Source organism: Cryptomeria japonica, chromosome 8 (assembly GCF_030272615.1).
Source record: "Cryptomeria japonica chromosome 8, Sugi_1.0, whole genome shotgun sequence".
NCBI classification, from domain to species: domain Eukaryota; kingdom Viridiplantae; phylum Streptophyta; class Pinopsida; order Cupressales; family Cupressaceae; genus Cryptomeria; species Cryptomeria japonica.
In genome coordinates, this window is record NC_081412.1 from 590003123 (window position 1) to 590025829 (window position 22707).

Genomic DNA, 22707 nt, shown 5'->3' on the forward strand with positions numbered 1-22707 from the left:
CATATTAATACAACAACTTGTTGCCCACAAGTTCTATGGATGAAACAGACTTGAAGGATATCAAAGTTGACTATGAGCATCCCATCTCCATATTCTATGACAATATGAGTGCAATCAATATTTCAAAGAATCTAGTTATGCACTCCTGAACAAAACATATTCTAATTAAACATCATTCCTTAAGAGAGCGGGTAGTTGATCAACAAGTGAAGTTGAAGTACATTGTTACAAAGGAACAAATTGAAAATATTTTCACAAAACTCCTTCCATAAGAGACCTTTGAATATTTGAAACATAAATTGGGAGTAATATATTACGCTCGTCCAATCACTAAGTTCTTTAGAAGAAGCATATGTTTAGGGGGAGCTATTCATTGTCTTATCATTAGACTTGGAAAGCCTTTGCCATTAATGTTAAAGGGGGAGCATTTCAATCAGGGAGAGGTGTATGGTCCTGTTGCATCAACATATTATTCTTTTGAAAGGTTGCCACCAATAACAAAGGGGGAGATTGTTGAATTGTTGTCATTGATGTCAAAGAGTAAGTCTGAAGATGTCTAAGGAATGAATTGTGCCAAATTTATGGCACCATCGTCAAAATATTGTTGAATGAGAGAGGCAATTTAATTATTAAATTGCACAAATAATTAATTGTTGGTGTCCATGCTTGAAGGAGAGTTTAAAAAATGCAAAAAAAAAGATTTTATTTTGGGAAGATCCCCTTATTGGAGTCAACCCTTATTAAGGGGAATTAAATTGATTTTTAATTAATTAATTTATTGGGTCCCCAAGAGGGATGACCCACTTGTAGCTAACACTCACATTGGTCAAGGCAATAAAAACAAGAAAAAATTATGTTATGCTTGCTACCTTTGTTGACCTTGTTGGTGAGGCGTAACTTTTGACGAAGGGGTGCATTTTTGAAAGGTATAAATAGAAGACCTTTGGAATTTTACAAACAAGATATTCAAGGAATATTTCTGTGTATAAAGAGTAGAAATAAGAAGTTAAAGTAGAATTGTAAGAAGTAGTTGAGCAGATTTACGAGACCTATTTGACCTCATCTTATGAAAGATATTGGAGTTAACTTATGCAAGATTGTTGAAAGACTTTTCATGAAGATTTGTGAAGACAATTTGAATCAATTGCAAGAAGTTCACATATATCTACCATATTATAATTTGAAGGTTGGTGCATCTCTTTGAAAGAGAACGGTTTCTTGCTAGAATGATGTCTAGTTGTAGGGGATTGGTGTCTCATGTGGTTTGGTGCCTACAACTTATTGTGAAGAAGATTTCATTTTGTTGAGGTTGGATTTGGATGGTAGATCCAAGCACCTATTCGTTGTGGTGGTTTCTACATAAAACCTTGTGTCTCTTATTTGTGTGGATTCTTTTAATCATCTCATTATGATTCCTAAAGTGTTAAATAAGCGAAAAGTTGGTATTGTAATGATTCACCCCCCTCTTAGTATAAGTGTGTTTTTCTTTATCAGATAGGGAAATGGATCAATATAATGGTGATTTTGGTGAGATCATACATCATTTTTGAAACAAGAGAATCATTCCACATATAAAATTTGCATTCCATCATTTCTATATGGTCAACTTTTTAGAAATGTCAATTTCATAGCACTCATTATTTTCCACCCTTTGAATGAAATTCTTAATTGATAATGCATTACAACTTCCTATAGAAATTAAGTTGCTTAGAATATTTCCTTTCATTTTATTTAGAAACTAATGGAACATGGCTTTCATATGATTTGAGCAGTTGAACTAGCTGTAGAGGGCAAAATGCAGTAAACCCCTTAAATGCAAATGCAATAACATTAGTAACATGCCTTTTAAGAATTTATATGATAGATATTCTTTAGTCCATTCAATTTCATATATACAAATTCACCCCACTTTGTTACAGACATTATATTTCCACATTAAATGAAGTAGTTGGAGTTCTTCTAGATGTAACTCTCTAACTTTTATTTTATTTTTTCTTAACAAGGTTACATCCACAAAAATTGTAACCATTTAATTATTGATGATTGCATACACTATTGAGGTGTAGCTATCTTCCATTAATAATATAAGAACATTACAAATGCTTAATTAAGCAAGATATTAAATACAAAGGTGTCCTCAGTGACTTCAAAAAATAAATTCCTTTGACAAACTCAACAATGTGGATAACCTATGTTGGAGCAAGTATATCACCGTATTGATTAAGGTAAAAAATCCCCATACTCTTCCATTATAAACTTTCACGATAGAGTTGCAAAGTCTTTGTGGTAACCTTCCTATGCTTGAATTCATTGACATAAAAAACTTTGACAATGCAACCACACACCGACATTACTTTTATCTTAACGATGGATTCAATGGCTTTGGGCCTTAGATCTAGGCTCGACATTACAACTATATTTTAATATATTTTGGCTAGGCATTGTTTCCATAGTTTACTAATTTATTAATTTATTTTTTTATTTTTTAAATAAAATAATAGAATTATGACTAGCATAGTTGAAATTTATTTTATTTCACCTTTGTCTGAGGCTTCGAATGAGACTTCGTGTCCGAAATGCGGGAACGATCTGACTATGAAGTCATTAAAGACTTGATCGGGGAACCAACGTTTATTTAAAGAGCAAGAGAGTCGATTACCGAAAGTACTAGTTTGACTCGTTGGAATCAATCCGCTACGTGCTATAAAATTGTTTTAAACAAATAAAAATATATTGAGCATCTCAAACATAATATATATTAGATTATTAGATAAACAACAAAACAAAGGCATTTAAAACTTATTCCTTGATTTGAATTGATGGCCCTCACTCCTCCAATGGAAAAAAAACATTTTTGAATCGATCTCTTGATGCTATGACTCTTACTGCCCTTGCCATTGTTGCACCTATAGGATGTGGGAGTTTTTTGCCCATTGGTGTTGTGGGGCCTACACCTTCTCCTATGGGTTTGGTAACAACTGATGTGGCTTTTGAACAAGTTTTTTTTGTTGCTTGTGAAGGGGTTTTTCCCTTTGTCCTTTCTCCTAGTGGTAGACCTCTCGTGGCTAGTGTTAAGGGTGTTGGGATCCCCCATCCAAGGCCTTTTTCTATTGTTGGTGGACAGAGCTTTGCTCATGTTGCCAAATCTGTTGTCATCCTTCCTCCCAAGAGGAAATTTTGTCCTCTTGCATGTTCCAAGACCTCCCCTGTTGTGGCTTGTGGCCAAGATGTGGGTTTCTAACAACGTTGTGGGTTGGTGTGTAGATTTGTTGGTCTCTGGCCTTCTCTCCCTGATCTGTGTTGTTGGGTGATGGATTCTTGGAAGCCCTTGGTTGCTAGTAACATTGAGCTCTTCCCTTGTGCTAAGGGTTGTTTTATTGCTTCTTCTGATGATCATGACTTGGTGTTGAGCAAGTTGTGGACTTGGGGAGTTAACTTGCTCTCAGTCAAACCCTGAACAACTTCTATTAACCCTCTTACTAAACCACTCAATTCGCATCCAATGTTTGACTTCCTAATCCTCCCCTTCATTTTTGAGAGAATTCTTGTTATGAGGCCACTGGCAACTCTATCAAACACTTCTTGAAGGTTGATGATACCACTTCATTCATGAGTCATTCTTCTTTTGCTCACATATTAATCAACATTAACATCTCTACGCCTCTCACTAGGGATGTGGTTCTTATGGTCGAGGATAGGCCATGAAATTCGTCGTTGGATTATGAGGGCCTCCCCTTTCAATGTCGTAGATGCTTCTCAATTGGCCACTTAGCTATCGATTTATCTCTCTCGCGTTGTAAAGGCGTTGCTACTTTGTGGAATGACGTTAATGGTGAACACTTGACTATTGAGGCTTTAGTTTCTTCTTTTGATGACTCTTCATAGGTTGGTGACTCCTCTTAGGATGATGTTCAGCCTCGTATTGCTGGTGTGGCCTCCTCTAACCCTGTGGATCCTACTTTGCCTCTTGCTACTAGTATGGCTTCCCTTGACCTTGTGGATTTCACTCTTGTTCATATTTTTCTCCAATATTTAATATGAACAAGAGTGAAATCCACAAGGTCATAGGAAGCCATATTTTCCTCCTCCATTGTTTGACCAATTGCCTCCAGTTGATCACGAATGTCTTTAATCTTTGTCAGATGCTCCCATAAGAACAATTTCTCATCCATCATGATGGAAAACATGTTCTTGAGAAAGAACACTCTACTCTTGTCGAAGGTTTCATGGCGAGCCTTCAAATGATCCCAGATTTCCTTAGCAATTTTACCAGATGGCACTTGAGGGAGCTGATCATCTGTGACTGAAATTTTGATGAGCATGACAGCTTCCCGGTTGCGCTCATCCCATGTGTCTTGGTCCTTTCCAGTAGCGGTAGGATAAGAGGTGGTGTCGAGAACAAATTCTGCCAAGCAATGATATTCAAAGATAGTCATCATGTGCTGCTTCCAAGTATTATAATTTTTCTCATTGAATTTCTAGTTGCTTTCAAGCATGGTATTTGTTAAAGATGCCATTTTCACGATTTTCGAAAGATCATTGAAAACAAAAAAAAAATGGAATGATTTCCAAGAGGCAACAAAAACTGGCACAAAATCCAATGTACAGATTCTTGGAAACCCTGAAATTTTTCTGAAAAACCCAAAATAATCCGCTGAAAACCAAACGATTTTTCACAAAAATCATAAAGAAACCCTAGCCGTCGCGTGGGTCGAAAAAAAGATAGGCACAAAAATAAATTTCCGACACTAAAATCCGTCGCACGTCGTGCCAAAATCCAGCAAACAAAAATCGCGAAAATCGTGAAAAAGATCATCTTGTTGCTGAAAAACCCTTGCTAGAAATCGCGTCTAGAAACAAACACATGGACGTTGGGAAAAATTCGCAGAACACAGATGAAATACGTCGCGCGGGTCTAAGCCAGGAGGTTGTGTGTCTGAAACAAGCGATCCTCGGACACAATACACACATACAAACACAACCCACGAAAATCTTAAAAGGAAAATTTGTTTTTCAAAAAACTTTAAAAATTTCTTTTGAAATCCTAGGAAAAGGAATTTTTGTTTTCCCGCTCTAATACCATGCTATGATAATCGTATGAATTATCATTAATGTAGAATGCTCTTATAAAGAGATTACACATACGAAGTTTCTAAATGAAATAGAAAGACTAAAAAAGAAACTAGCTAACTTAACCAACTATTACATAATTGACCATTAATATTAAATATGCTAAATATTAATCTAATAAAAACAACTAGTACTATTAATTATAACTCTCAGTAAATAAACTAAAATAAATAAAATGTGATCTTAAAGTGTTTTTCAATATTCTTTAGTTCATGATGTCTCCTACTGCACTGCTCAATCTAGATTTTTTTTTTGGTTCCCTTAATAGAGCTTTCTCCAAATAAATAAAAGTTGTTCTTTCAAAAAAGGATTAGTAAACTTACAGGAATCCATCTGTGTGCTCAAGTTTCCGGCTTCCTTCAATGGCAGAATCCTTATCTTGAACTTCATACAGCAAAGAATTATCATCTGGAACTTGAATATGTCTTTTCCGAAATGATGCAACAATGACCTGGGCTATCCGGGTCAATGCACTGCCTCCTGATTTCTGATGTCGGTACAATACAGTGCCTGAAAAGAAAAAAAATATTGCCACCGCCAAGGCCACAGTAAGAATTCCAAAACCCCACCCCCAACCAACATTATCTTGGATCCAAACAAGAGCACTGCTAGATATGAGAGCACCAATATTTAATGAAAAATAATACCAGTTGAAATATGAACTCTTCCTTTTCTTTTCAACATCATCTGTCTCATCAAATTGGTCTGCTCCAAAAGATGATACGCATGGGGTGATACCTCCAGTTCCTAATGCCACAAGGTAAAGTGAGAAGAAGAAAACGCCAATCTGTGCCCTAGATGCATTGTAGTCATCATCAGAAACCTTCAACAGAGGCTTCAGACAGCAGATATGGTCAGCCAGGCCATTCCCTGCACAGCAATGGAGCACCTTCAGCTAATATGTGTTTCAATTTTTAAGATTGTAATCACAATCCAAATATTAACACATGATTGAACAACATGGTCATCAAAGAGAAAGTAGTTGCAAGTATATGCGCAACATATAGCTCAATAAACAAAAAATAAATAATAAAAGAAACAAAAATGACTTACAATAAAAAAGATAATAGAGAAAACAGCAATTGCCCAATACCGTCCCCAATATGTATAGGCCATGAAAGCCCCAATGATAGGTGTAATGCTACATGTTCCAGACCAATTGGTTACATTATTTGCTGCAGTAGAGTTTCCCTGATGTAAACACTTTATTAAATAGTTCACCATATTTATATTGACTCCACAGTATGCTATGCTCACAAAACATTCATTTCCTACATCAATAAAAAATGTTAGGAACCCTAAATATATAAAATCTTAACTGCTGATATATAAAATAACCATCTCTCTGTGATTGTCGAATTTGAAAATCACATCTAAAAGTTACTGTTTTCTTCATAGTTCAAAAACAAACATCTATAGAAAGAGATTGTAATGTTGAAAGATATCTTATTATATGTAACAAGATTAAATGGCATGCACCTAAAATGAATGAGCAAGCCTTCCAGTTCCCCGACTTTTTCTTGATTGACGAATTTCCTTGAATATCCACAGACCCATCTTGAGTTATTTCATCATTTGGATGCACTAAACAGACCTCACTCTCTGTCTCCATATTCTTATCCTGTAAAATATAGGTAAATAAGAAAGTTGAAAAACAACTAAGGGAAAAAATTTAAAGTACATTCAGCATTATAAAATGTACAATTGGTCAATGATCATGAGAAAACCACATTGCCTGGCGGTCAGAAATCTAATCTTAATTCTAATATGTGGGAGCTGAGAATTTCAATAATTGACCATCTTTAACATCAACTCAGATGAAGAAAGACAATGAATCTTAAATGAAAAAATTGCTAAGGACTTGCTCAGAGAGAGAACAAATCTTGTTCTTTAAAAACTAAGATATTATATATGTTGGTCTATATATAGAGCTCTGTTCTCATCTATCTTATTGCCATCTTTCATAAGTGAAGGGAATCCAACATTGAGGAGTTCAATACCTAGATGCCCCCTATATGTGGCAGTTATGAATCTGACAAGATAATAGTTGTTACCTTAAATACATACATACTAACAAATAGAATGACATAAAAATACAGAATTAAAATAACATCATAAAAATACACATAAAGCACTCAACATTTTATCCATATTTTGAGGAAATTATTGTTGGTTTTCATAGTATCGCATGTGCTGCATATAACTCCACGATCATCTTTATGCCCACTACTGTATATGTTACCTGCCCTATCTAGTGTTCTCCAATAACCCCGATCAAGGGATATAAATACCAGTCAATGTCACATGAAATGACACGACTCTCAGTTGGAACAAACATGACTATAGACAAAAGCTTGCGATAGACTAACAACCCAATAGAAGTATAACTAATCGCATGGGAATAAAGAATACTAACAACCGTTTAGTATATAAAATGATCATATGTTATAAGACAGTGATTAAGGTTAGAGTAAATAAAGTGCAATACCAACACACAGTTTAGAAAAAAATAAAGAAATCGCATATGTACACAGCAGCGATATCTCCTGCTGCTACAATAACATCAACAATTATACACAATTTTTGTTTTATGTATGGAAACTTATGCTACAATATGAATTGTTGTGCCATTTAGATTACAAAGAAAGGATCTACCAATTAGGTATGTTGTAGTCTCTGTTTTGGGCCATCCTCCTCTTGATCAGAAGTAGTAAATTCGTTCAGACATGATTAGAAATTTAGACTGGTGTCCTACAATTACTCAAATTTACCACATCAAGAAGGATTTTGCAAATTTGAAGATCCATACAAAATGCACTGGTTCCAAGTGCTATGCTGGCATATCGCATCACAGGGACTTTGGTTTGTGATATTAATTCTACACGTTGTTAGAATATACCATAATCAGGTGCTGCTCTTCACCTTCAATGACAGTTAGGACCTTGGGACATAAGTCTATCCTATAGAGATTATATTTTTCCCTGGTATTTTATAGAATATCTTTGACTTTTGCTATTCTGTTGAAATATTCTGCAAAAGTTGTAACTTTATTTTGCCCATGTGGCATGGAAGGAGCAGGGAAGAAATGCATAACAGATATGGAAAGAGTGACACTCGGAGACATGGTATTGTAGCTTCTTGTCAATTTTAAAATAGCATAGAAAACACAAATGGCTGTTGCTAATGACTTGTTTCTGCTTGGTAATTTGATGTTTAAAAGTTGACAAGAAGAACAACCAACAACCACATGAAATCAGTACAGATTGACAAAAGAGAATAAGGAATCAAGAATTCCTGTTTTTTCATTTTGATCAGTGTAAGCCAGTTAATTAGTAAATAAGGCTTTTTAATGCTTTAATAGAAAATAATAGTATTAAGTTATATCTGCGGGTAGTTAGTTGCCGGACGGTTGGTGGCCTAACCAACCGCGAACTCTTTATATTGTAAACTTGTAGCACATGGTGGGGGGATGGGATTTGGAGAGGAATATGATATACACCTGTGTTACGCAAATCTATTCAAGTATACTGTGTTGTGCGTTATTGATTCCATGTTAATGAATTGTGATGCGTTGGTATTGTACATTGTATATTGATGTTCCCTATACTACCACCTGAACCACTTAGGCTACTAACATTTTGGTGCCGCTGCCTAAGTCGAACCTGAAGGTCTGAGGAAGGAAAGCTGGCGGGATGGAAGTATAATGGGTCGTCCATTCGACCAAAATATCCTGGTGACAGACAGTGACATAGAAGATAACACGGAAGTAACCAGGGAGGATCAGTTGACACAGGACCTGATTCACGCGTGGGACGTTTCCGTGGACCGGTACGTACAGCAAGAAGCGGAACTGAGCGCTGTCTCGGCTGATATGGTACGGGCGGAACTCAACGTGAACCAGGCAGTACATGATCTCCTGGGTAGCCGTCCAAGGTTGTTGGCACGTGTCCTCGTGGAACGTGAAGAGGAACGAGAGAACACACGAAGGGAGCAACGCAGGCAGCAAGTGCTCCAACAGTATAAAGAAAGGAATCAAAGGGAAGAAGAACAGAGGGACTATACACAACGACGAAACCACCGCAAATCCAAAAATTAATGCCAAATACACTAAACAAAGATCAAAACCGAGAAGCCCCGGAGGAACAAGAAGGGAACCAAGAAGACATAGTAAGAAGATCCCTGCGGATCCAAGAACAACTTGAGAGGCGCCTAAAACTCTACAAGATAGTGGAAGAAAGAGGGAGCGTGGCGGAAGGTTCTCGACAACATACACAAGCGTGGGACAAGAGTCACAACAGCCCAGAGGCATTAGGTAGCAGTGATAATTGGGAACAAACAACTACGCCAACCGAGTCATCCAACAATTTCCAGGACAACTCGGGGAGTACGAGGAAGATGGCACACTCCGAAAAACAGAAACTCCCCAGATTCAATGGACTAGGATCGGAGGATCCCGCCCGCCACTGTAAAACTTGTGTCACCATATGGCAGGCCAATGGCGAGGATGATGAGGATAACTGGCTAAAAGCATTTCCAGCCACCCCGCGGGGTATTGCCATTGATTGGTACACGGACCTACCAATCACTTCAAAGGATACCTGGAAAAGACTTGCTAAGGCATTCAAGGAGGAGTTTCGGCTACTGCGGGACGATGACGAGATCGTCGCAAAAATATACAACACCAAACAGGGCAAGAGTGAGACGGTACGGTCCTACTACCGCAAACTAAAAGAATTAATTGGCAAAATGGATAATACCCCGGCCGACGGGTTAAAGAAGCGATGGTTTATCGAGGGTCTGCAACCATCACTATGGAAAAAGATGAAGGTAGTACCCCCATCCACTTTCATGGAGGCATACAATAGAGCCATGGATATTGAAAGTGAGAACAAGACATCAAAGGGCAAGAAGCGTACAAGCGATGAAGATAGTAGTGATCAGGAGAGCGAGGAGGAGTCACGTACGATACAAGCACTCCGGAAGGATATGAGACGGATGATGCGGGAAATGAGGACGCAGAAGGAAGAAAGTAGGGAGGGCAGAGACCTCTGGTGCACAGAGTGCAAACTGGAGGGACACACAAAAATCAATTGTCCAAAGAAAGCTTTTTGTGACATCTGCCAAGTGTTGGGACATGCCATTAAGGAATGCCCCTACAACTTGAAGGCTAGGAGTGCCCAGGTACTTTATACTCAAGAACAGGCAACACCACCCACTACACCCACCAAGAACACAAACTCAGATGTGTCACCAGGCGGCTATAGGACCAGCCGGAGGGGGAGTAACAACAGCAGCAATAATAATACACCACGGGGTCGTATCCAATACGATGCAAAAGGAAGACCAATGATACAATGTCGACGATGTAACGAATGGGGCCATTTTGCACGCGACTGTCAGAGTGGTGTTGGGCAAGGAGGGCTACTCTGCAAATGGTGTGGGCCGGGCAATCACGAAGATACGGAATGTCCAAGACAAAAAGGCGTGAACATGTTGGAGGTAGTACGGCCGGAAGTAGACGCACAGTGCCTAGAAGTACTAGCCATTACCCGATCTCATACAAGGAAACTAATATACCCTGACCCAGGCATAGAGAAGGGAAGACTAAAAGAGGCACAGAGAGAAGTAGAAAGGAAAATGAGTGAGGAATGGAGAAAGCTAGCACCCGACAAAACCACCAACACCATGCGAACCGACTCCGAAACAACCATAATGAAACAGCTACTGCAAACCACGGTGCCGGTCTGCGTAGTGGATCTGTTGCAAACACTACCACAACTACGGATAGCTATAAACCAAGTGGAGGAGACCAGGAAGGAAGGGAAGACGCCGAACCACAAGGAGGAAATGGAAGGAAGGAACCACGCAAAGGAGACTAATGATCCTATGTTGATGACAGTAGGGGTAGGCAGGACACCAGCCGTAGTAGAAATGGAGATTCTCGGGTTCAAGCTTACTAACACCATCGTGGACGGAGGGTCTGCGGTAAACGTGCTACCTGAGGAGACATGGAAAACCTTGGGGAGGCCGACACTCTGGCCGCCAGCCTTCCACCTCGTAGGAGCCGATCAACATGGCATCAAACCATTGGGCACGCTTATGGGCCAAAAGGTAACTATCGGGACACAACACTTCTTTTTAGATTTCATGGTCATATCATTGGAGCGGAAGGGATATGATGCACTTTTGGGAAGAGGATGGCTGGTCACGGCCAAAGCAGACCACAACTGGAAAAAAAATACTCTTTCCATTGAAAGTGAGGGAAACAAATATGTCATTGACCTGCGAAACCAGCAGGTGAGTCAAGAAATGGCCTCAGATTCTGACTCGGAGGGGAATACCGTAAGGGAAAAAGGCGAGATAGAGCCCAATGGAGAAGGGGTGCTCCGCCTCGGTAATTGCTCAGAAGATGAAACAAGTTCTCTAAGTGGACTATTCCACTGGCAGATGGAAGATTATGAGATCTTCCAACCAGAGTGCAATGTATTGGAAATCCTCGAGTTAGGAAACGATAGCACCTACCCGCCACAATTTGCGGAATACGAGGAAGGAGGGGCAGAAGTAGACAGCACACTGGCACACCAATTTGAGAAAGAAGTGGTACAATACGAGGAACCAAAGGTTCAGAGCACCAACTTGGGAGATGAAAAGGACCCAAGAGTGATAATGGTTGGAGATGATTGGAACCCTGTACTAAAGGCAGCCGCGTTTAAGATATTCTTGGAGTATAAAGATGTGTTCGCCTGGACTCATAAAGATCTGAAGGGAGTACCACCGGAACTATGCGTACATCGAATACCTTTGATGGAAGGGGCAAGACCTGTGCAGAAACGCCCCTATCGCATGAATAAGAACTATGCGGCCAAGGTACAAGAAGAAACAGAAAAAATGCTAGACGCCGAGATCATTTTCGGAGTGCAAACTAGTGAATGGGTTTCCCCCATTGTTATCTCTTTGAAAAAGGAAGGAAACAAGATCCACATTTGCGTGGACTTTAGAAGCTTAAATGCTGTAACCATTAAGGACCCGTTTCCGATACCGTTTACTGATAGCATCCTCGAAGAGGTAGCAGGGCATGAGATTTACTCCTTCATGGACGGCTTTTCCGGCTATAACCAGATCAGCATTGCGGAGGAGGACAAACTCAAAACCACATTTATTGTGGAAGATGGAGTTTTTGCGTACAACCGTATGCCATTTGGGCTATGTAACGCCCCAGCCACTTTCCAGAGGATCATACTCCACATCTTTGACAAAATGGCCACTGGGAACTTCAAGGCCTTCCTGGACGACTGGTCAGTATATAGTGATAAGGAAAACCATTTGAGGATACTGGGAGAATGCATGGACCGGTGTCGACGAGCAAGATTGGCACTCAATCCCAAGAAATGTAGGTTCCTAGTGCCACAGGGGAGATTACTCAGCCACATAGTCTGTAAGGCAGGGTTAAAAACAGACCCAGATAAGATCAAAGTTATTCTCGACATGGATAGCCCAACAGATGTTACGGGGATCAAATCCTTCCTTGGCCATGTTGGGTACTACCGACGGTTCATTAAAGGATTTGCAGAAGTGTCCCTTCCACTTGAACGCCTAACAAGGAAAGGGGAACCATTTGTGTGGGACAAGGAGCAGAACGAAGCCTTCCAAGAACTCAAAACCAGATTGGTAAGTGCACCTATCTTGGCATACCCAAATTGAGAGAATAAATTTCATGTACATGTGGACGACTCTAACTTTGCAATTGGAGCCATCTTAACGCAACCGGGATCCTCAGGCTTAGACCACCCAATATATTTTGCTAGTAGGCTACTGTCAAAAGCAAAAAGAAATTATAGTACCACGGAAAGGGAAGCCTTGGGAATGGTATATGCAGTGTAGAAGTTCCGCCATTATCTTTTGGCCACCCCATTCACATTTTTTGTGGATCACCAAGCACTCATGTACCTGGTGAACAAACCGGTTATTCAAGGACGGGTAAGCCGATGGTTGATCTTGCTTCAGGAATTTACTTTCAATGTCGTGGTGCAACCAGGGAAAAGTCATGTAATGGCTGACCATCTGTCTAGAATAAAATCCGGGGAGCCAAGAGAAGGAGGAGTGAGCGAAGATTTCCCCGATGGCCAATTATTCAAGATAGCCGTGTTACCTTCCTGGTACGAGAAACTCGGGCAGTATCTTTCTACAGCAACATTTCCAGGTGACATGAGCCCAAGCGAGAGAAGGAAGCTCGCACTAAAAAGTACCACGTTCCAATTGATCCATGGGCTCCTATATAAACTAGGTCTGGACGGTATCCTGCGAAGATGTGTCCTAGAGGAAGAAATTCCTGGAGTCCTAAGAGAATCTCACGAAGGACTAGCCGGAGGACACATGGGGCCAGATACCACGGCACGGAAAATTTTGTTAGCAGGGCTTTGGTGGCCTACACTTTATGTGGATGCGAGGGAATGGGTGACCAGCTGCGACACGTGCCAAAGGGCAGGTAAGCCACTCAAACAAGACTTCATGCCCCTGTTCCCGTCCCAACCACAGGAATTGTTCGAAAGATGGGGACTGGATTTCGTGGGACCTATGAGGACGAGCAAAATACATAGATGCCACTACATTGTGGTGGCTACAAAATACCTCACCAAATGGGCCGAAGCCAAAGCTTTACCCGACAACACAGCCTTGAGCACCGCCAAGTTCCTCTATGAACACATTGTGACCCGGTTCGGGATACCCCTGCAACTCACCAGTGATAGGGGGGTACACTTCGTCAATCAAGTGATACGCAATATGACAACAGAATTCAAGATTTTCCACACATTGTCTAGTCCATACTATCCCAGGGCGAATGGCCAAGCGGAGTCCACCAACAAAGTACTAGTATCTATTCTCTACAAGACGTGTGGAGTAGAGCAAGGAGATTGGGAAGAGCGATTACCAGCAGTATTGTGGGCCTACTGGACAACGTACAAAGCGACAACTACACACACCCCCTTTCAGCTTATGTATGGACAGGAGGCAATAATGCCAATAGAATACACTGTACCAACCTTGCGGATAGCAGTGCAGAACAGATGGGGGGATGAGGAAAGCCTAAAGGAACGACTTATGACATTACAAAAATTAGATGAGCGCCGCCTAATAGACCAATGGGCCATAGAAGTGGCTCAGAACAGAAGGAAAGCTTGGCATGATAAACATCCAAGGCGGATGAAGTTCTCGCCAGGACAGCTGGTACTCAAGTACAATGGTCGGAATGAACTCCGACTAGGTAAATTTAAACTTCGATGGCTAGGGCCATACAAGGTAAGGGAGGTGGGAAAAAATGGAGCTATTAAATTGTCCAACCTGGATGATAGCCCCATCAAAGATCCAGTAAATGGATCAAAACTAAAGATCTACAAAGAAAGGGAGTCCATAGCCATTAATATGATGACCATTAAAATGGTGGTGATTGAAAAAAATAAAATAGCCAATTTTCAAACAGAAATAAAGTGGCACAAAGAAAAAATGAAGAGAGCGGAGGACGGAGAGAGAAAAAGAATAAGAAAAAAATCAAGGCGTAAGTATTTAAAAATAAAAGACAAAGGCAAAATATCAAAAAACAAAACCAAAAAAGTAAAAATAATAACGAAAGAAAAACATAAGAAGGCGGAGGCCACGCACAAGAGACACATTATAGGCGGGTTGGGCGTACGCAGGGTGGAAGAGAGAGCATGCAGCAAGGAGACACAAGAGCACAACGGAGTGAAGGAAGGCGTACTCGTCAAGGAAGGCAGACATGGCGACGAAGGTGTACGCGTGGAAGGAGGCGGCGTACGCGGCGAGAACGAAGGCAGCCGCGGGGAGAAGGGCGTACGCGGTGGGAAGGAAGGCAGCGAGGAGAAGGGCGTACGCGGTGGGAAGGAGGGCGTACGCGGCGGGAAGGAAGGCAGCCGCGTGGAAGGCGTACACGGCAGGGAAGAAGGTAAGGTACGCAGCAGGGCAAAGGAAGGCGTACGCAGCACAAGAGGGAGCTAGGGCGTAGGACACAGCACTAGTGGCACAACACGAAGCAGCGCAAAGGGGTGGCGCTTAGAAAAAAAAGCACGCAACCACCAGCGTACACAACACCTCAATTTCACGCACAGCATATAGGCCCACAGCCCTCGAGTACATCACTATACACGCACAAGATGGTGAAAGGGAGTCATGGCAACCCTAAAAGGGGAAGTTATGAAATAAATTACAAAGCTAGCACTTCTAACAAGCAAGCAATGGCCATGCCAGGAACCAGCAAGAAAAGCCAAGAGAGGGCATCAGAACAAGTGAATGTAGAGAATATCACGTTTGAAGGAGTAATTGGAAGCGAATGCAGGAAGTGGTGGGAAAACAATGAGGAGGACCACCCCCTAAAGAGTTCATTGAAGCAAGCAGAAGTTGACAAAATCATTTTCATGCCCATCTTCAACCTAAAAGAATTCAAGCCTATACTGCGTGCCATGGTCCACGGATATGAGCAGGACAGACATAGATCAGTAATTGACTATTTGGGACAAACAGTGGTCATTTCTTATGCACCCAAAGAATTTAGCAAAGTTTTCGGCATTCCCAATAGCGGCGATTCAGCTATGAAACCATCAACAAGAATGCCTACAGAAGAAAAGAAGTGGCTACTGGAGCATATCAGCGGCGACGCACTCACAGAAGAGCAATGGAACAGTTTATGGCAGAATAGCAATAGAAGGGGCCTGAAGAAATCTTATCTCACCTCACCAGAATGGAGATGTGTCCTGGATATCATAAAGAGTAAGTTAACAGCAACAAGCCGAGCATCCGATGTGGCAAATATGGATGCTACGCCTCATGCACGGATTAAGTAATGGCAAAATTTATAACTGGGGCCGAGTCCTTTCCAGTCGTGTGAAGGAAGCCATGCTCCTCAAACACAAGACCCTATACGTGCCCCATCACCTCATTGCCCTCTTCTTGGAAGCATTAAGAACTCAAGTGGCGTTAGAAAATAGAGGAGGATTTGTGGCCTCAAGCCGGGTGGAGCCCTACAAGCCAGCTATGTATTATTGGCTACACCTAGACACTTTTACAGTAACCATAGAGACAACACCAAGGAAAAAAGCAAGGCAAGAACTGGCAGGGAGCTTAGAAGATGGAGGAGAAGAAGACAACAATTCAGAGGAAGAGGTAGAGACAGGGGGAGAAGAAACATACATATCATCTTCAGAAGAAGATGAAAGAGAATTCAGGATGGAGCCAATGGGCATGGAACAGGAAGGAGAACACGTAGGAGGGTCGCAGCAGGTAGGAACAAAGAGCCGCATGGAGGGCATACCAGCCGTACCAGGATGGGGAGTAAGGAAAAAGGTACTCTTCGAACCAGCACAGATTCCCATCATGACACATTTGGTAACTGGAGTCACAGGGACCCCATCTCAGTTAGTAGACTTGCGGGGACACGCTGGGGCCCACACCCTCCATATAAGCACAACCAGGGGCGTAGAAGCGGCGAGAGCTGTTGCATTGGTAGTAGCACCCATAACTGATCCACTTGCAACCATGGAGGTAGGAAATACCGAAGGAGGAATACATGGTGAAGAGCCAGAGGGAGACAAAGGAAAGGGGATTGAAGAAACAGACATGGAGACAGAAGCAAACAGCCTGCTAGCAAGATTCCAGATGGACATAGAAATTCCACCTCCTTCACCATCATTGGGGACTGATCAGCAGGAGAGCCAGAGGATTGAAGGAATCGGAAAAGGGCACAGTACGTCCTCACCAGCACCAGCAGAGGGAATCCAAGAGTGGGAACCAGTTGCGCAAAATTTTCTTTCCCAGTTGGAAGTAATGAGGGCAGCCACGAAGAGGATGATAGATCAGTCTCGAGGGTCTGATATGCCTACTATAGTAAGAGCAGCGGAAGCACTACTAGCGTTTATGACAGAAGGCTGCGAGAGGGAGTTCTCAGAGAAAATTAGGAACCAAGGTTGGCCCAACACGGGAAGTCCAGAGATAATAGCAGAATGGGGAATACCACGGATCCTTAGTGAACATATAGGAGGTAATGAAAAAGTAATGAGAGCTCTCACTTCCATAGAACAGACCTTCCGCGCTACATTCTTACAGCTCCAAAGGATGACCTGGGAAGCAAACAGAATGGAAGGAGTCCATTCCTTAGCCCTTCAGCGAGAGAGTGAGCTGAAAGAAACGATCCAGGCTATGGAGCAAGAAATGGTTCAAGAGCGAACCACGCAATGTGAAACAAAACGGAAGTTGGCTGCCTCTGAGAAGGACCGAATGGATGCACTCAGGCTTCTGAAAGCCACTCGAGAGAAGCAACTTCTTGCTGAGAGGGACCTGAAGATACTCCGAGAACGGACCACTACGGGAACAGGGATGTCCTCTTGTCCCTCTAAGTAGATATTTCTTGTTAAATTGCTGTAGTGTTCGTCTGGAAGATGAACAAGTTTTGGGGGGGGATGATGTAAGCCAGTTAATTAGTAAATAAGGCTTTTTAATGCTTTAATAGAAAATAATAGTATTAAGTTATATCTGCGCGTAGTTAGTTGCCAGACGGTTGGTGGCCTAACCAACCGCGAACTCTTTATATTGTAAACTTGTAGCACATGGTGGGGGGATGGGATTTGGAGAGGAATATGATATACACCTGTGTTATGCAAATCTATTCAAGTATACTGTGTTGTGCGTTATTGATTCCATGTTAATGAATTGTGATGCATTGGTATTGTACATTGTATATTGATGTTCCCTATACTACCACCTGAACCACTTAGGCTACTAACAATCAGCGGCAACCCAAAATATTTTCATACATTCAAGATGAATGACCTGTGCTGCAATAAGAGCATCATTGGTTTTAACACAAAAAATGAAGATTAACATTTTTAACTTTGAGAAGTACCACATTATTATTAGAATATTTAATTATATTTTAGTCACCTATATTTAGTTCCTTGTTTAATGGTCATTTAGCTTTTTAGTTAATTAGCTTTTAAACTTTATTTAGCATTTAGCTTTTTCTTTTTAGTTAATTAGCTTTTAAGCTTTATTTAGCATTTAGCTTTTTCTTTTTATTTAATTAGCTTTTAGCTCTTTAATCTTTTACTTTAACGTTATGTTCTAATTATAGAACATCGTCTTGTAACCTCTATATATACGTGTGTATATCTTTCAATGTAATCATCCGATTATTGAATCATTCATTCAATTTATTTTTCATGGTATCAAAACATGGAAATTAAAAATTCCGAAATTTTTTGTTATTAAATTTTTCAAAGTTTTTATTGAAGAGATTTTTTTTTAAACTGTTTTTTTCTAAAAAGAGCAGATTTTTTTCTCTTCCTCGGCAGATTTTTTTTTGCAGGTTGAAAATTTTCCTAAGGTTTCTGCAATTTTCGACTAGGGTTTTGACCCTTCAGTTCAAGTCGAAATTTTATTCTGGTTGCAGATTCTTGGTGGGTTTTTTGAGACCTCAACTGGGTCATCGTCAGATTTTTCTGGGTGCATCGTTTTCTGTACCTCAATTTTTGAGCCGTTGGATCTGTATTCTGATTTCAGATTCTTGGTGGGTTTTTTGAGAGCTTTTCTGGGTTGGTCTCAGATTTTTCTGGGTGCCTTGTTTTCCTCGAATTTTGTGCCAGCAAATTTGCCTTGGAATTTAAAAACAGTTCACAATTTCTGCTATTTCTATGGACGTTGGGATTTTTGCTTTTTTTTTTTTGGCACCATTTATGCTGTTTTAAGTGTGTAGAAAATTTTAATTTTTGGGTTTCTTCCAAACCTCGAATTTCGTGCCTTCGAATTCGTGCTAGAATTCTCCTATAAGGTTTCAGTTTTTTCAGCAACTGCTTCTATTCTGATTTTTTTTTTAAATCAGATTCTTTTGTCTCTTGCTTTCACTCAGTTGACCTTGATCAACCTTGATTTTCGTGATGGCATCATTAACCAACATCATGTTGGAACACAGTCAAAAGTTCAATGGCTGCAACTACAACACTTGAAAACAACGTATGCTTACCATCTTTAAGTATCTTTGCCTTGATCAGCTTGTTTTGGGCAAGGAATCTCGTCCTACAACAGTAGGTGAAGATCAAGACAAACATGATGTGAAGAATCGAGACGCTGTCATGCTTATCAAACTCTCCATCACAGATGATCAACTCCCACAGGTGCCTTCAGGTAAAACAGCAAAAGAGATCTGGGATCTTTTGAAGGATCTTCATGGAACGTCCGACAAGAGCCGAGCTTTCTTTTTGAAGAATATGTTGTTTTCTATCATGATGGATGAGAAGTCATCTATCCAGGCACATCTTACGAAGATCAAGGACATCCGTGATCAGTTAGAAGCTATAGGCCGAACCATGGTGGAAGAGGATATGGTAGTGATCATGCTAAAAAGCCTCCCCAGATCCTACGAGCATTTCATTGATATGCTCAATATCTCCTCTACTAGTGTTGATTTGAAGTTTCCTGATCTTTGCAACAAGCTGCTCCAACAGGATCAATGGAAGCAACAGTTTGGAAGCAGTGCTAGTTCATCCACTGAACAGGCTTTCACAGCCTCAGCTTCGCATAAGTACAAGGGTAAAGCTCCGTCCTTCCAACAGAAAGGACAAGGTCAAGGTCAACCTTAGCAGTCTTCAAAAAAGAAGAGCTTACAGTGTTCCTACTGTCATATATATGGCCATTTGGTGAAAGATTGTCGGAAATTGATAGCATTCCAACAATCCAAACAGGGAGGGTCCAAGCAGAAAGCCAATTCTGCCACGCATCCTGATCAGAAGGAATCTGCCTTCTATGCGTTCATGGCCCAAACCTCCTCTGATGATGTTCAATCATCAGCCTGGTACATTGACTCTGGAGCCTCTCGACATTTCACACATCGTCGGGATTGGTTTACAGAGTACATGCCTTTCACTGATTAAGTGATCTTTGGTGGAGGTAAAGAGTATACTGTTGTCGGCAAAGGCAACGTTCAGATTTCATCTGGTGGGAGGGATTTAATATTCCTCAATGTATACTTTGTACCTGGTATGAAGCTCAATATACTGTCAGTCAGTCAGATTATGCAACATTCACCACAGTTGGATGTCGTCTTCGGGTTGCACAAGTGCAACATTATTGACAGGGAGACTCGCACTACAGTTGCAGTTGGTATTGAGGATCATGGTCTTTATAGACTTGTTGATTCTACTGGTTCTCAGGAGCTCGCCATGGCAGCTAGGAGTACTTCCATTAGCACTCTTTGGCATCAGCGATATGGGCATCTCAATGTCCACTATCTCTCTCAGTTGGTTCGAGAGGATCTAGTCGTAGGATTACCTAATATTCAAACTCAGAATCATGGAGTTTGCGAAGCGTGTCAAGCTGGAAAGCGGCATAGGACTCCGTTTTCAGATGGAGATGCTTGGAGAGCATCCAAGGTCTTGCAACTTGTTCATGCAGACATCTGTGGTCCCATGAACACTCCATCAGTCACTGGATGCAGTTATTTTCTATTATTTGTTGATGATTTCAGCAAATGCATGTGGGTTTATTTTCTTAAGCAGAAATCAGAGGTGTTCACCATGTTTCAAACGTTTAAGGCCTTAGTGGAAAAAGAGTCTAACTGTCAGATAGTCACTCTTCGGTCCGACAATGGAGGGGAATTTTGTTCTACAGAGTTCACCAACTTTTGTGCATCACATGGCATTAAGCATCAGCTTACCACACCTTACACCCCACAGTAGAACGGTGTTGTTGAGCGCAGGAACCGTACAGTCATTGAGATGGCTCGGTCTATGTTGGAGCATAGAAATGTTCCAAAACACTTTTGGGCGGAAGCGGTCTTCACTGCAGTCTACCTTCTAAACCGGTCTCCCACAAAGGTCGTTAAGAAGATGACTCCAAAGGAAGCTTGGTCTGGCAGGAAGCCCAAAATCAGTCATTTGAAAGTTTTTGGCTCTACAGCTTATGTTTGGATTCCAGATGCCACGTGCACCTAACTAGATCCAAAGAGTTAGAAATTGATGTTCATCGGCTACAATGACAACCACAAGGCATATCGGCTGGTTGATATAGACACTAATCACCTCATATTCAGTCAACATGTAGTATTTGATGAAGAAAGAGGGCCTTTTCAGCCTTCCTCTCTGTTGACGTGTATTTTGTACACAATCAAACACAGAATAAAATACCCAAGGGTACCTTATCCTCTCTTGAATAAAGCCTCTGATTGCTGAAGATGTCGCGAAAAAGGATCAATCAGGATGACTCCAAGGTTCTTCGATGTAGGGTCTCTACGTGTGGATAAGCTCTCTGTGGTATGATGTGATTTGCTGGAATCACAAGGGGACTTACACTTGATGCCTGAACTTCTGATTTGCTTTGAATATTGCTGGAACACAGGCTCTTACTAGCTTAGACTTGAAAAAAAGGAAAAAAGATGAGGGCGAGGAAAAGATCTAATCTTAACACTAAGAATGTAAGAGCAATGAATGATCTTTGATGGAATTCTAACTAAGTCTTGTTTTGACATCGCAGGACCATCTCCACAAGGTTAGTGCGATCTTCGAAGGAAAGCTTTATGATGTTCAAATCATCACTGCAGGCATAGACACCATCAGGTTGATGCATATCAATGAAGAAGCAACAATTGAAGTTAAGCTTAAGCTGAATGATTCTAGTTGACTACGCAGGGCGAGTCTGCAATCAACAAACTGCTAGTAGTATGGATATACGAATTCCACCATCAATCAAGCACATTTCTTCCACTCATCTAATAACATGAAATCAAATACGAGAAGTGTAGAGACCATGCAAATTGTTGAATCGACCCATAAATTTCACCATTTCTTCAATGAAGTTACAAGTCTTTTACAACAACATCTTGGCAACAATCTTTGCCTTCTCTCTCTACTCTACTCTAATTGCTATTCTATCAACTATATTCTAACTATTTCCAACTCCTATTCTATTCTATTGCCTTTACAAATGAAATGTCAGGGCTTATATAGTGCCCATAATACAATTCGATGGCTGAGATCAATTCGAGATCAATGGCCAAGATTTTACAATGAAAACCCTAATTAGGGTTTGTTACAACCATTACATAACATTTAATGCTTGACCAATGATAAAATTGTATTGCTTGGACACGTGTCCTCTCTGGAAAATTCCACCAATGAATAGCCAGGGTAGGTACATCAAAGTATGTGTCACCTTCCATGAGTTGTGTACATTGAATCTGGACATGCTGAGGTGGACCACACTGACTGGAGAAGTGATGACTAGGATGCCACCTTGTCTGACACTTGTAACTTGGTAAATATTCAACTTGATGTTGTTGAGAAGCTAGCTTTAATTAATTCATCTGGAACTATCTGCTTCTTCAACGAACCCTTGTTCTAACTTCTTGTGTCCTTGATTTGCAGGATGATTGTTGTACCTCGCCTTGGAATGCTGGATTGGAAGAGGTCGCCCTTGATGACGTTAGTCCAAAGAAGGTCGTCCTTGTCTATGCTAGGCTGGAGGAGGTCGCCCTTGTCCTTGCTTGATCGTCCTTGGAGGAGACCGTCCTTGATCTGGCTTGAT

At 41.0% G+C, this 22707-nt stretch overlaps 1 pseudogene; it reads right to left on the minus strand.

Annotated features, from left to right (window-relative positions):
* The window catches only part of LOC131029919 (protein NRT1/ PTR FAMILY 8.1-like), a 70144-nt pseudogene that overhangs the window by 17612 nt on the left and 29825 nt on the right, over positions 1-22707 (minus strand).